Here is a 13757-nt window from a genome sequence, read left to right on the forward strand (position 1 = left end):
GCTACAGTGCAGGATAGGGAAATCTTCCCTTTCCGCACCATACTCCATTAAAGTGTGATCTCGGAGTTGGTATATTTAAGTAGCGGGAGTGTGGGGGGTGCAGGGGGGGCTTGCCCCCTGCCTAAACACCCTTTATTTGTTGTTTTTTTTTCAGGGTCTAGTAGAATTTCGATGGTTTAATGGTTCGATCACTAAAGTTTGATCTTTAGTGATTCGAAGCATTAAACTTTTGAGATTCTAATATAAACCCACTAATATCAGCTACTAGAATTGAAACAGAAGAAGCATGGGGATGAGAGTTCCAGGTTAATACTACATTCAAAACAGAAAAATAATACAATAAGGCCTAGGATTCATGATGCTATCCCTTGTCCCAGGTTATTTAAATCCCTGGGATCATTAGTGAATATCGTACTCAATGAAGGTGGCGACATTCCAGAACTTTATTCAATATTCTGTCTGTTCATACTGATTTGCAAATCAGGAAAAAAATGAGACATAGCCAAGACTCAGAGTAGAAAACAATCAGTCCCTGAACAGAGGACACCAACAATGAAATACAGCACTGTTCCTAGGGTGTATTTACAAGCAAACACACACACACACACACACACACACACACACACACACACACACACACACACACACACACACACACGCATGCACACTCGCACACACACACACACACACACACACACACACACACACACACACACACACACACACACACACACACACACGATGAGTGACCCAAAAGTTATAAATCACCTTCACAATGAGAAGATAAAGAGTGATTACATAATTTCCTGTAGACAATCATTTCCTGTTGTCAAACAAAACAGCAAATGGAAGGAGGTGCAGCATGTCAAGCTCAAGATCATTTTCCTGGGGAGTGAACTGATATATACTCTGTTCTGACTGCACTGCACCTACCGAGAAATATGCCCGAAGCAGATCACAGTTGACGGTATGAGGACCTTAGACTTGTGAAAAATAATAGACTACAGGTGGTATTCACAGTCCCAGGTTTTGGCTGAGCATAGTGGTAATCAGCAAAGAGTGATGGTACATTGTTATGTATGTAAGGTTAGTGGGGATCATTCACACAGACTACAGAAACGCAGAGGATAAACATGCCTCCCTACAGCAAAAGTGCAAAGTACTTAAGGGTTAAGCATTAAGAAGAAAGCTATTATACAGATAAGGTACCCTAAACTTTAACATATTACTACAGTTCATAGAGATAAATGTAAAATAACCTAATTTGCATACAAAAGACATAAAGGACCCTGAACTTACATGATAGCACCATATTTACCTGGGGATTACTGAAGTTACACAGTAAATTAGTTAGGAAACCGCCGACTTTTTAACGGAAGGGCAAATAAAAGAAATATGGCAAATTAATATGCAACCATTTAAAATGAGGTAAGATTTGTGGTCACTTCAAGAAATGTTTGTTTTATTCAAATGATGGGCATAGTACTTCATGGGCATATTATGACAGGCATATTACTGACATTTGTAAATGGGAAATCATTACAGCAGCAGGGATAAATGATTATTGATCAGAGAAAAAATGCATTTTGGAGTCTTTCAGTGATTCTGCATAGTGATCCTATTATGATCACAAAAATGTGGTAGGGGCTAATGAAAAGACAGACGTGTTAACAAACTACTTTATTTACTTTATTAATGTATTCCTGGTAGTGTAATCATCATTCAGCACAACTTCACTTGGCTGGAATCTTCATGTGTAATATCATTATGGGGGTTGTGTCACATAACTTTTTTATTTTTCTGAGGATGGCAGGTGTTGTTTGACTGATAACTGTTTTTGTGTTTGACTGTGGCACTGGGGCAGAGAAAGGACAACTTCACTTAGTTTTTACATGGCCAGCAAGCATCTATGAGGATTGCACAGCAGATACTGTATAACATGCACATATACATTTTTATCAAAGAATGTGTGGACAGAGTGAAAATTTGACTATGAATCTCAAGTAGGCTTAATTAGCACATACTGCTTTACATAATATCTCATTTACATCTCATCAAATTAATTTGCTTACACTATCTCAGCCATCGTGCATTACCGTAAATGGTCTCTATGTATCACCACCTAGCTACATTCATTCACAGACAGCGTGGTTACCTGTAAAGCGTTTGCACTATGACTACAAATACCAGCCTATGTTCTGTAAAAGTGCATTTTACTTTCAAACTTAGTGCAACATTTAAACATTGCTTGGTAAAGGAAAGCACTGCAAAAGAATATGAAGTGGCTAAAATGTCAGTACCTCAGAGTGCACTACACCAAACCACTGAGAAGGCAGTCTTAGATGTGGCATGAGCAGTCAACATACTGAAATAATATATTTCTTACAAAAAACAAAAATAGCAAAATAACCATGCATAAAAAGACTGCTTGCAGAAACAGATCATTCTCTCTACACAGTAATAATAACAGCCTATTTAATGCTGCATTCTGTATGCAATTAGGAAATTCAATATACAATTAAGGAATTCAGCAAGCATCTTCCTTGATTAGCAGGTTCCTAAACTCCCATGTATCTATAAAAAGTGAATGCAGAGGTGAAGGTCTCTGAAACCTTCTCTTTATGAAAAATCAAACAGCCTCCTTGCATGGTATTGCTTTTAACTGAAATGTGTTTATTTTACCTAACAGCAAGCAAAACAATGTTTTCTTAAGAAGTAAAAGCATAAACCAAGGGACCACATGTTCAAAAGAGGATGAAAATTTATTTTTACAAAGTAAGCTTGCTGAACAAATCACAAATATGCATTCCGTAGGTTCATAGGTAGGTACTAGGCTATCATCGCTAGGGCCTATGCAAGCCCAGCCAAAAAGATACCCTGGCTTTTGCCACCCAAGAAAATTATTTTCCTGTGCCACTGTTGAGCAGAGCCACAGAAGTGATCCGCGGGGTGAATTTCCTATTTCCCATCCAATCATCAAGATTTTTCTTGAAGAGTGCTAATGAGGAACTTTGTTTGATATAGATAAGTAGTTTATTCCAGAGTATGGGAAGTCTCTGGGACAGGAATCTATCCCTCCGGCATGTTTTGTTTATTGTAGTGACAAGGTTTAGGTCCCTAGAGCATGCAGCTCGGAGGGATTGGGATTTCTTTAAGTGGAGCATGTCCAACAGCTCTGGGTTTGACATAGCTTTGTATGTTAGGCAGAGATCACCTCTGAGTAGGCAATATGTGATGGAGTAAAGCTGAAGTTCTTTCAGACGGTCTGCGTAGGGCATCTGTTTGAGGCCAGTAATCCTCTTTGTGAGGTATTTCTGTGGCCTTGCCACTTGTTGTATATGTCTTGTGAGGTACATAACAAAAGGGGCCAGTTGTTGTAGATGTCTTGTGAGGTACATACCAAAAGGGGCACTGTACTCTATAATGGGTCCAATGAGTAGAGGGGAACAATTACCTCTTTTTTTCTGGATGAGAAACCTTTTGTGATGAGGTGTGCCACGTACAAGGATTTCCTGACTGCTGTGGCGATGTGTCCCAAGGTCTCTTATCACACTTTTGGTGTTAAGTATACTACCGCCTATGTTGTATTTCATGTGTACAGAGTTTTTACCAAAGGGGATGACAATGCACTTTTTGGCATTGAGCTTGAGGCCATGGCTTTGACACCAGGCATCTGTCTCAGTGAGGCCCTTTTGTAGGATGTCCACATCGTTAGGCATTTCAATTATTGCTCCTAGTTTGCAGTCATCTGCAAACTTCATTAGCCAAAGACCTTCTGTGTTAGCCTGTACTTCAGAGAAGTAGATACCAAACAGGAGAGGACCCAGGACTGAACCCTGTGGTACTCCACTTGTCACTGGTCTGAAGTCAGATTTGGAGTCTGCTACTTTCACAGTATGGGTTCTGTCAGTGAGCCAGTTGGCAACCCATCTTGTGACATAGGGATTTATACCAAGTTTAGTGAGTTTATCTATAATTCCAGAGTGGGGGATGGTGTCGAAAGCCTTGGCAAGATCTAGATAGGCTGTGTGAACTACCTTACCCTCATCTTTGGCTTTGGTGACTGCTTCAAAGAAGTCTATCAGATTTAGGAGACATGATCTGCCTTTTACAAACCTGAACTGGGTGGGGTCCAGAGTTTGGAGATTACCAATTACTTTGTTTATAAGTTCCATGATGATACGTCCCATTGCCTTGCAGACCAGGCCTGTCAGGTTAATGGGACAGTAATTCCCGGGGTCCGTTGTGTCTCCCCCCTTGTGGAGTGGGATAACCGTTGCTGTGCACCATTCAGCGGTCACAAAGCCTGAGGTGAGGCTATGACTGAACATGGTACATAGGTGGGGTGCCAGTTTGTTCTGTAGTTCATGTAGAATGCAGCCTGGGATGTTGTCTGGTCCCATGGATGCTATGTTCTTGGCTTTGGAGAGTGTGGTTTTTACCTGTGCAGCCATGATTACAGGCACTGAACCTATCTGCCAGGATGTTGGCAATTTTAGTTGGGTCTGTATATTTAGTGCCATTGTGCTGTAACTCAGAGCAGATCTGAGTGTTGCCATTGAGATTCTTGACAAAGCTATAGAATGCTTTGTGGTTGTCTTTAGAATCAGTGGTGATTTTGTTTTCATAACTAGCTTTGGAGGATTTTATCAGGGATTGCAGCTTCTTACTGAGGCTGACCAGGGAGCTCCTCCACTCATGGCATTTTACTCTCTTTTGCAACAGTTTCTTCCTTCTGTTGTACAGTTTATTTATGGAAGAGGACCACCAGATTGGCTTCCTTTTTTTGGAGGATAGCGTCTTGGTTTTGTTTGGGATAGCACGAGCCACGCATTTGTGTAAGTGCTTATAAAGTGCAATTGTGTAGGATTCAGTAGTCGTAACTGTATTGTCCATCTGTATGGGTGTCATGAAGTTCACCACTTCTGTCTTAAGAAGCATGAAGTTGGCTTTGGAGAAATTTATTACCGTGGTTTCCTAAATGGGGGGGTGGGGGCAGGATGTGGATATCTAGGGTGATTAGCTTATGGTTGGATCAGACCAATGAGACGTTGACTTCAGGTGTGGAACACCGGTCACTCATTTATTTATTTATTTTATTTTATATTTGTTGACCGGGCTAGTCTAGCTGGATACATATCCATTTTCAGCAGAGGCCCGGGGAGAAAAGCTCCAAGTATGAGAAGATTACTCCATACAATAGTTAGAATAAAAAAACAAGCTTAAAATACATTATAAAGCAAAAAAATGTTTGTAAAGAGAGTACAAGTAATTTGTGTGATCCAAGTTACAGAGTCATGGTATAGGTTTAAGCAGCAATCAAGCCATGAGTTTTCTGGTACAATCAGCACAAGTTTATACAATATTTGAAAAAAAACAAATTGACATTCACTTAGTCAAAGAGGGAGAAAGAGAGTAGGCTGGAAAATATAAATAGTAGTAAAGAGTTAGCTTGTAATAATTAAAAGTGTGGTGGGGCAGTAGCCCAGGAGGCAGGGGAAAAGGGGAAGTGAAAGGAGGATAAGTAATGTTTAGTCAGGCATTGAGCTGGGACAAAGCCAATGTATTTTTAGGTGATATTTGAGGTGTTTCTTAAAGAGTGGAGTAGATGAGAGAGAGGTTAGTGTTTTAGGAAGATTGTTCCAGATTCTGTCCACGACATTGGTAAAGAGTGAGTCACCAGCTTTGTTGTTGGATTTATTGTTGGCAATTAGTAACTTGCTAGCTGAGCGTAGTGTTGTAAGATTTTTATATGGGGAGATCAGGTTAGAGAGGATAGGAGTATTAGTAGGGTGGTACAGAATTTTTTGTGTGATCACAAGTTGATTGTATTGTAGTTGGTTTTGTAGTTCTAACTATTTGAGTTGTTTGAGGTTGAGACAGTGGTGGGTTCTATAGGGAGAGCCAATGGCAAATCTGACTATATTATTATAGCTAGTTTCAAGCTTGGTAAGATTGTGCTTAGATAGATTGGTATAAATGGCAGAAGCATAGAATAGGGTAGAAGTAAGATGAGCCTGGGCAATGGTGGTTCTAGCCAGTTGTGTAAGGAAGGGTTTGATTCTATACAGAGAGCCTAGTTTTTTATTGATAGTTTGAATAGTATTATTGATATGGTCATCAAAGCTGAGGTTATGATCAATGGTTATGCCCAGAAGGCATGCAGTAGGATGAGGGGAAATACAAGTTCCATTATAGGAGGTAATAGTGAAGTGGATCTGTGGAGATTTTTGGGTGGGAGTGAAGAGTAATAATTTGTTTTTTTTGGGGTTGAGGAGGAGACATTGATCAGTAAACCACTTTTCAACAGAGTTAAATACAGTTTGAGTAAGGGTTTGGAGAGAGGATAAGGACTTAGCAGTACAGATTAGAGTAGAGTCATCAGCGTATTGTATGCAAGTGGCTTGTGGAACAACAGTGTAGAGATTGTTAATAAAAATAGAAAAAAGAAGAGGGCCTAGGATAGAGCCTTGAGGGACTCCAGTGTTCACAGGAAGGGGTGTGGAAAGATTATTGTCCCAGAGCACTGCTTGATGTCTGTTATCTAGATAGGATTTAAACCAAAGAATAGCTTGTGGGTCAAGAGATTGGGCTTTTAGAGTACTGATAAGTAAGCTATGGTTGACCATATCAAAAGCTTTTGATAGGTCTATAAATAGAGCAGATGAGAGAGAGTTATTGTTTCGATTCCTGTTAATACAGTCAGTAAAGCTTAGTAGTAGTGGTGCTATGAAAGGGTCTAAAGCCATGCTGACAGTTAGCAAGTAAGTTGTTATGGAGCAGGTGTTGAAGTAGTTGATGGTGGATACATTTTTCCATTATTTTGGCTAATGGAGAGAGTAGAGCAATTGGTCGGTAGTTGGAAATGTCAGTGGATTTACCTCCTTTATGCAAAGGGATTATATGGGATACTTTCCATATGGAAGGGATGGTACCTTCTGTGATTGTTCTGTTTATAAGGATGGATATTGGATAAGCTAAGGCTTTGGCAGCTACTTGAAAGGTATTCTGCTGGGAGGTTATCAGCAGAGGGAGTACAAGGTTTGAGTTTCTGAAGGAGTTTACAGATAAAGGAAGTTGGAACAGGTTGTAAATGTAAGAAGGGAAATGAACTGTTTGTATTTTGTAAAGGAGAGGGGGTGGTGGGTGTTAGTGTTTTTGTTAAAGTTTGAATAGCTTCAGTGAAGTAGTTGTTAAAGGTATTAGCTATTTGCAAAGGACTATAATGGGGAATAGAGTTTGGGGCTGGAGTTCTAGCCTGCCCTGGTTTGAGAAGTTTATTAATGCCTGACCAAACCTTTAGAGGGTTGTTAGAGTGTGATTGTTGAAGTTTGGAATAGTAGTTTTTTTTGTCTAACAAAATGTCTTTTTTTGGTAGCGTTTCTTAATTGCTTAAAGTATAAGTGATCAGCAGAGTTCTTTGAGGCTCTCCATTTAGCCCATATTTTGTTCCGTAGGAACATTTTTTCTCTGGTTTGTTTTGTGAGACAGGGGGCTATTTTAGTCCTTACACGGGAGGAGTGGATGGGGGTGTGGCTATTTAGGATTTGAAGGAATGAAGTATTAAAGTAAGAGACTGCTTCATCCAGTTTGAGTTGCTTTAGAGGTTACCAATTACATGCTTTTAGCTCGATTTGAAAGTTTTCTGCTTGGAAGTATTTTTTAGAACGAAAGGTGACCATATTGTTATTATTAGAGCTGTATTTCTTTTGTTTTATTATGAAGGTTAGTACATGATTACTAATGTCGTCTGGGAGTGTTCCGACTTTATAAGAATCAGGATGACTGTTTATAAGGATCCAATCGAGAGTAGTTTCCTTTTTACTAGGTTTATGGAATCTTGTGGGGGAGTTTATAATTTGAGTGAAGCCAAATAGGTTTATGTGGGTGTTTGGATTAGGGGAGTTACATGTGGTCCAGTCTATGTTAAAATCGCCAAGTACTATAGTTTCTTGAGGTAGGAGAGTAGATAAGCTGCTAAGAATGTTTTCGAGAGTGGTAATATTATTACCTGGAGGGATATAGGAGCAGATTATATAGATAGATTTAGCACTATTAATTTGAAGTTTGACAGTAAGAGTTTCAGCATTGGTATTTGAGGGTAATAATACATCAACAGGTGAAACAAGAAGTTCAGATTTATGCAAGATGGCTACACCCCCACTTTTTTGGATGTACGGTCGGATCTTAGGATGTTATATCCAGGTGGGGTTATTTCTAGGTCATGAGTAGAGGGTTTTAACCAAGTTTCAGTTAGGCAAAGGATATCAAATGCATGAGCTTGTAAAAGAGCACGCAGTTGGCTAATTTTGTTATTAATGCTACGGATATTGAGTTGAGCTATTCTGAGTGAGTTTCCTGATGTTATAGAGAAGGAAGCATCGTTTCATAGTTTCATAGTGTAGTACTAGGCTATCTGCCCTGGGGCATTTGTAAGCCTAGCCATAGTGATGTGGCTTTTGCCACCCCATGAAATGGTACAAAAATGTACAGAATAAATCTAGAATACTGTGCCTCTGTCTAGTAGTGACACAATGAAGGTCCCCTTATATAATAGAATTAGTTTACTGTGCCCCTGTCTAGCAGTGACCCAGATGTGACCCCTGGGGTAAATTTTCGATCTCCCATCCACTCATCAAGATTTCTCTTGAAGAGAGTTAGTGAGGGGCTCTGCCTAATATGAACTGGGATCCTGTTCCAAAGCATGGGAAGCTTTTGGGTTATGAATCTATCCCTCCAGCATGTCCTATTCATACTTGTGCCGAGGTTTAAGTCTTTAGCTCTCGTGGTCCTGATGGATTTGGATTTTTTGAGGTGGAGCATGTTCATCAAATCCTGATTGGACATGGCCTTGTACGTCAGGCAGAGATCACCCCTGAGCAGGCGGTATGCCACTGAATAGAGCTGAAGATTCTTTAGTCTGGCGGAATAAGACATATGTTGGAGACCCTTGATCCTTTTGGTGAGGTACTTCTGTGGTCTCTCCAGCTGTTGCAAGTGCCGGGTGAGGTACATACCAAATGGGGCATTGTACTCAATCATGGGTCTGATGAGGGAGGAATATAAGGGTACAATGACATCCTTGGATCTGGATGTGAATCCCTTCATGATGAGGTGTGCAAGGTAGAATGTTTTTCTAACCACTTTGGCAACGTGGGTGTCAAATGAGAGGTCGCTGTCTACTTGGGTCCCTAGGTCTCTGATTACTTTTTCCGTACTCACTGGGTTGCTGTCTATGTGATAATTTGTGGGTACTTTGTTTTTTCCAAAAGGGACGACTATACATTTTTTGGCATTTAGTTTAAGGCCGTGACTACGGCACCAGTTGTCCGTTTCAGTGAGGCCTTTTTGTAGGATGTGTGTGTCAGCTGGTGTATCGACTATGGCGCCTAGTTTGCAGTCATCTGCGAACTTTGTCAGCCAAAGCTCTCCCATGTTTGCTTTAACATCTGAGAAATAAATGCCGAACAAGAGGGGTCCCAGGACAGATCCCTGTGGGACACCACTTGTGACTGGCTTTGAGTCTGACATTGCTCCAGCGATTTTAACTTTATGGGTTCTGTCCTTTAGCCAGTTTGCAACCCATCTAGTGACATAGGGGTTTACTTTTAAGCTGTTTAGCTTATCTATGATGCCTGAGTGGGGTATTGTGTCGAAGGCCTTAGCCAAGTCCAGGTATGCTGTATGGACTGCTTTGCCCTCATCAATGGCTCTAGTGACTGTTTCGAAAAAGTCAACCAGGTTTAAAAGGCAGGATCTGCCCTTCACAAAGCCGAACTGGGTGGGGTCAAGTGTCTGTAGGTCCCCTATGTCTCTGTTTATGAGTTCCATAATGATTCTTTCCATAGCTTTGCAGACCAGGCTAGTTAAGCTTATGGGGCGGTAGTTTCCAGGGTCTGTAGAGGCACCCCCCTTGTGGAGTGGGACCACTGTTGCTGTACGCCAGTGTACAGGTACATAACCCAAAGTAAGGCTAAGATTAAATAGCATTTTTATGTGTGGGTTTAGCTCCTCTTGGAGTTCTCGTAACACGCACCCCAGGATACCGTCAGGTCCCATTGATGCTGTGTTTTTTGCTTTGTTTAGGGCGGTTCTCACTTGGACATCTGAGATGACAGGGAGATTACATTCAGCTGGGATAAGTATTTCTTCTTTTGGGGGTGAAGGAGGTGAGAAGTTTGCACTGAACCTGTCAGCCAGAATGTTAGCAATATCTGTGGGTTCAGTGTATTTTTTGTTGTTGTGAACCAACTCAGAGCATATCTGAGTGTTTCTGCCCAGGTTTCTAACATAGCTGAAGAAGGCTTTGTGGTTATCTTTAGTGTCCTTAGCTATTTTTCTCTCAAAGTTTGCCTTGGATGTTTTTATGAGAGAACGTAGTTTTCTGCTAATGTTGATCAGAGACGTCTTCCCTTCATGGGATTTCGCTCTGACGTGCAGTAGCTTCCTTCTTTTGTTATATAATTTGTTTATGGCTGAGGTCCACCAGACAGGACGCTTACATTTGGTGGAGAGGGACTTGGATTTGTTTGGGATTGCATGATCCATGCATTCCTGGATATGTCCATAGAAAGCATTTGTGAAGGATTCGCATTGCGGGATGTGGTATCCACTGGCACAGTGGGCTTAAAGGATACCATCTCCTTCTTAAGAAGAGTGAAGTCTGCTTTTGAGAAGTTTTTCACTGTGGTCTTTTGTGCTGGGGTGGAGGTGGGATATGTATATCCAGGGTGATTAGTTTGTGGTCAGATCTCACTAGTGAGGGGTATACTTCCAGTGTGGAGCATTTTGTCCCCATGTTTGTGATGATCAGGTCTAGTATATTTTCTCCCCTAGTGGGAGAGGTGACTAGTTGTTCCAGTGCATTTGAATTTATGAATTCCAGGAACCTTTGGGCTAGGGTATTAGGGCTAGAATAATGTACACAATCTATGTTTGGGTAGTTGAAGTCTCCCAGTATGATGGTATTTTGTGATACATTCATATCCTCCAATGTCTTCAGGAAGGCTGAGTGGGGTTCTTGAGATTGGGAGGGTGGTCTGTAACATGCTACCAGTTGTATAGCAGTTTTGCCTATGGTTAGTTGCACCTGTATGGTCTCTGTTGCTTCATGTGTTGCTACTAACCTGGAGGTGTGGGTGTCCTTTATGAATATGGACACTCCCCCTCCCTTTATGGTTCGTCCTGGGTTTTGGGGCCGAAAAGCATGATACGAGGTATAGCCTGGTAGCGCTGGGGTGCTCTCAGGAACCTTGAACCAGGTTTCAATTACTGCACAGATGTCGATGTTCTCCATGCTGAGGAGTGCATCAAGTGCCTGCATCTTGAGATTTAGACGTCTGGCGTTGAGCAGCATTACCCTTAGTTTTTTTCCATTTTTGTTTTCTAAGGAGGTGGGTTTGTCTTTTGAGCCTTGCCTAAAAAAGGCATTATGGAGGTGGCAAGAGCCTTAGCCAATATCTGGAAGCCCAGTGGTGACAGGTGTAAGCCATCCCTTGCGAAGCAGCGTGGCTTGTCCAACATATCATCCCAGGCAGACAGATATTGGATCCCCTTAGAATGACACCAGTACTCGAGCCAATTGTTCAAGCTGATCATCTTGTCTTTGTATTGCGGTATCATTCTTGGTGAGGGCAAGATGCTGCTCAGGGTCAGGGTCATACCAACCTGGGCTACATAATCGGAGAGCTCCTCTATGTCTCTTTTCATGTAGTCCAGGGAGGTACGTCTCAGGTCATTCACACCAGCATGGACAATGATGGAGTCATATTTGTACTTGCTTTGGAGTGACCTGAGTGCGTGTGTTATGTGGTGGATCCTAGCCCCCGATAGACAGCTCACAGTCACCTTCTCCTTGTTCAGCCTAGTCAGTGGGACATCAGTGTGTCTGACTATGGAGTCACCTATTACTAGTGTATCAGGCAAGGTGTTTGGCCTTAAGGGCTGCGATTGGTCGACACACTGATTTATTGAAATATGTGTTGCATGTGTTTTGTTTTGAGGTGGTGGATTTTTGGATGTCTGCTTTGGGAGCCTCTGTTGTTTTGGTAAGTTTTTTATTAGAGCCTCCGAGTATGTCTTTGTGTTTTTATGTGTTTGGTTTGCAGTTGTGGTAGGTCTATGTGGGACTGGGATTGTTGTGTGTGTGGTTGCCATCTCCTCCTGTCTGGTCATGCCAGCCCTGAGTTGAGAGAGTTCAGCCTCCAGTTTGGCTATATAGTTGCATCTCTCACATGTAATTGTGTTTATTGGGAGGAGGAGAGGGTTGTCTGTGTACATGAGACAATTGTAGCATTGACTCAAGATGCCCAGATTGACCAGCTGAACTGGAGACGACGCCAGTAATCTACCACTCGACATGCTAGAACAGTATAAAGGGGTGGTATACCTTTAAGGGAGGTGGGTATTCACAGGGGTGGTAAGTAGATGTAGTGCTTTACTTAGCACGAGAGTGCTTACTTAGTAGAGAAGTATTGAGAACAAGTGCTAGGCTTTTAATACAGTGAGTAGTCTGGTTTTACTAAGAGTAGAGCTTCCTTAAGGGAAAATTTGAAGAACAGACTTGGCGGAGCCAGAAAAAGTTTAACCGGCGCTGCACTATGCGCACGACCGCGCAAAGCCGTGCAAACGCGGATTTTAAGCAGTGAACTACAAAAGAGCTAGGAATGGTCCCAAACAACCAATTACTACAGCTTCTTGTGCTGAGGTCACTTCCCCCAAGGACAGGTAGGCTGCTCAAGGCTCCCCACTCCCACTGGTGAGCAAAGAAACTTCCTTCTATCCAAGTAAGGTAATGGACAACACAGGAACTACACCACAGCCCAGAATACATCAATGCCTGTAAACTGGTCTAAACTAGTCGAGGAAGGCGGGAAAACAAGGATTATTTTTTTGTTTTTTTGGTAGAAACACACAGAAAATGCAGGGACAGTGATAAATTAGTTACACAGGCTAGCACACTTTAGTGGGCAGCCTCCACAGTTAAATTAAACAAACAAGCAAACTTTCGATCAGATTCGACTAAATGTAACTTTAAGTGCAGATTTTAAAATAATGCAGCAATCAGTTAAAAAACAGTTCAGGCTAGTTCAAAGTAAGCTACAGAAGCTATTTCCAGTGGAAAAAAAGCAAAGATACTTAAATCCAGAAGGTAGTCGCTTTTTCGAGTTCCTTGCTGCTAGGACCACTCTGTAAACCCACGTGGAGCTTGTCTGAGCAGTATAGCCAGAAAAAAACGCCCAGAGGCGGATTTTAAGCAGTGAACTACAAAAGAGCTAGGAATGGTCCCAAACAACCAATTACTACAGCTTCTTGTGCTGAGGTCACTTCCCCCAAGGACAGGTAGGCTGCTCAAGGCTCCCCACTCCCACTGGTGAGCAAAGAAACTTCCTTCTATCCAAGTAAGGTAATGGACAACACAGGAACTACACCACAGCCCAGAATACAGCAATGCCTGTAAACTGGTCTAAACTAGTCGAGGAAGGAGGGAAAACAAGGATTATTTTTTTGTTTTTTTGGTAGAAACACACAGAAAATGCAGAGACAGTGATAAATTAGTTACACAGGCTAGCACACTTTAGTGGGCAGCCTCCACAGTTAAATTAAACAAACAAGCAAACATTCGATCAAATTCGACTAAATGGAACTTTAAGTGCAGATTTTAAAATAATGCAGCAATCAGTTAAAAAACAGTTCAGGCTAGTTCAAAGTAAGCTACAGAAGCTATTTCCAGTGAAAAAAAAGCAAAGATACTTAAA

The 13757-nt window shown here is 41.6% G+C and overlaps 1 protein-coding gene across 1 annotated transcript in view; it reads right to left on the reverse strand.

Moving 5' to 3' along the window:
* Positions 1-13757, reverse strand: part of PRKN (parkin RBR E3 ubiquitin protein ligase) — a 4754857-nt gene that overhangs the window by 3277280 nt on the left and 1463820 nt on the right. The window lies entirely within an intron of this gene.

Source organism: Protopterus annectens, chromosome 1.part0 (assembly GCF_019279795.1).
Source record: "Protopterus annectens isolate FY-2018-M chromosome 1.part0, PAN1.0, whole genome shotgun sequence".
Classification (NCBI taxonomy): domain Eukaryota; kingdom Metazoa; phylum Chordata; order Ceratodontiformes; family Protopteridae; genus Protopterus; species Protopterus annectens.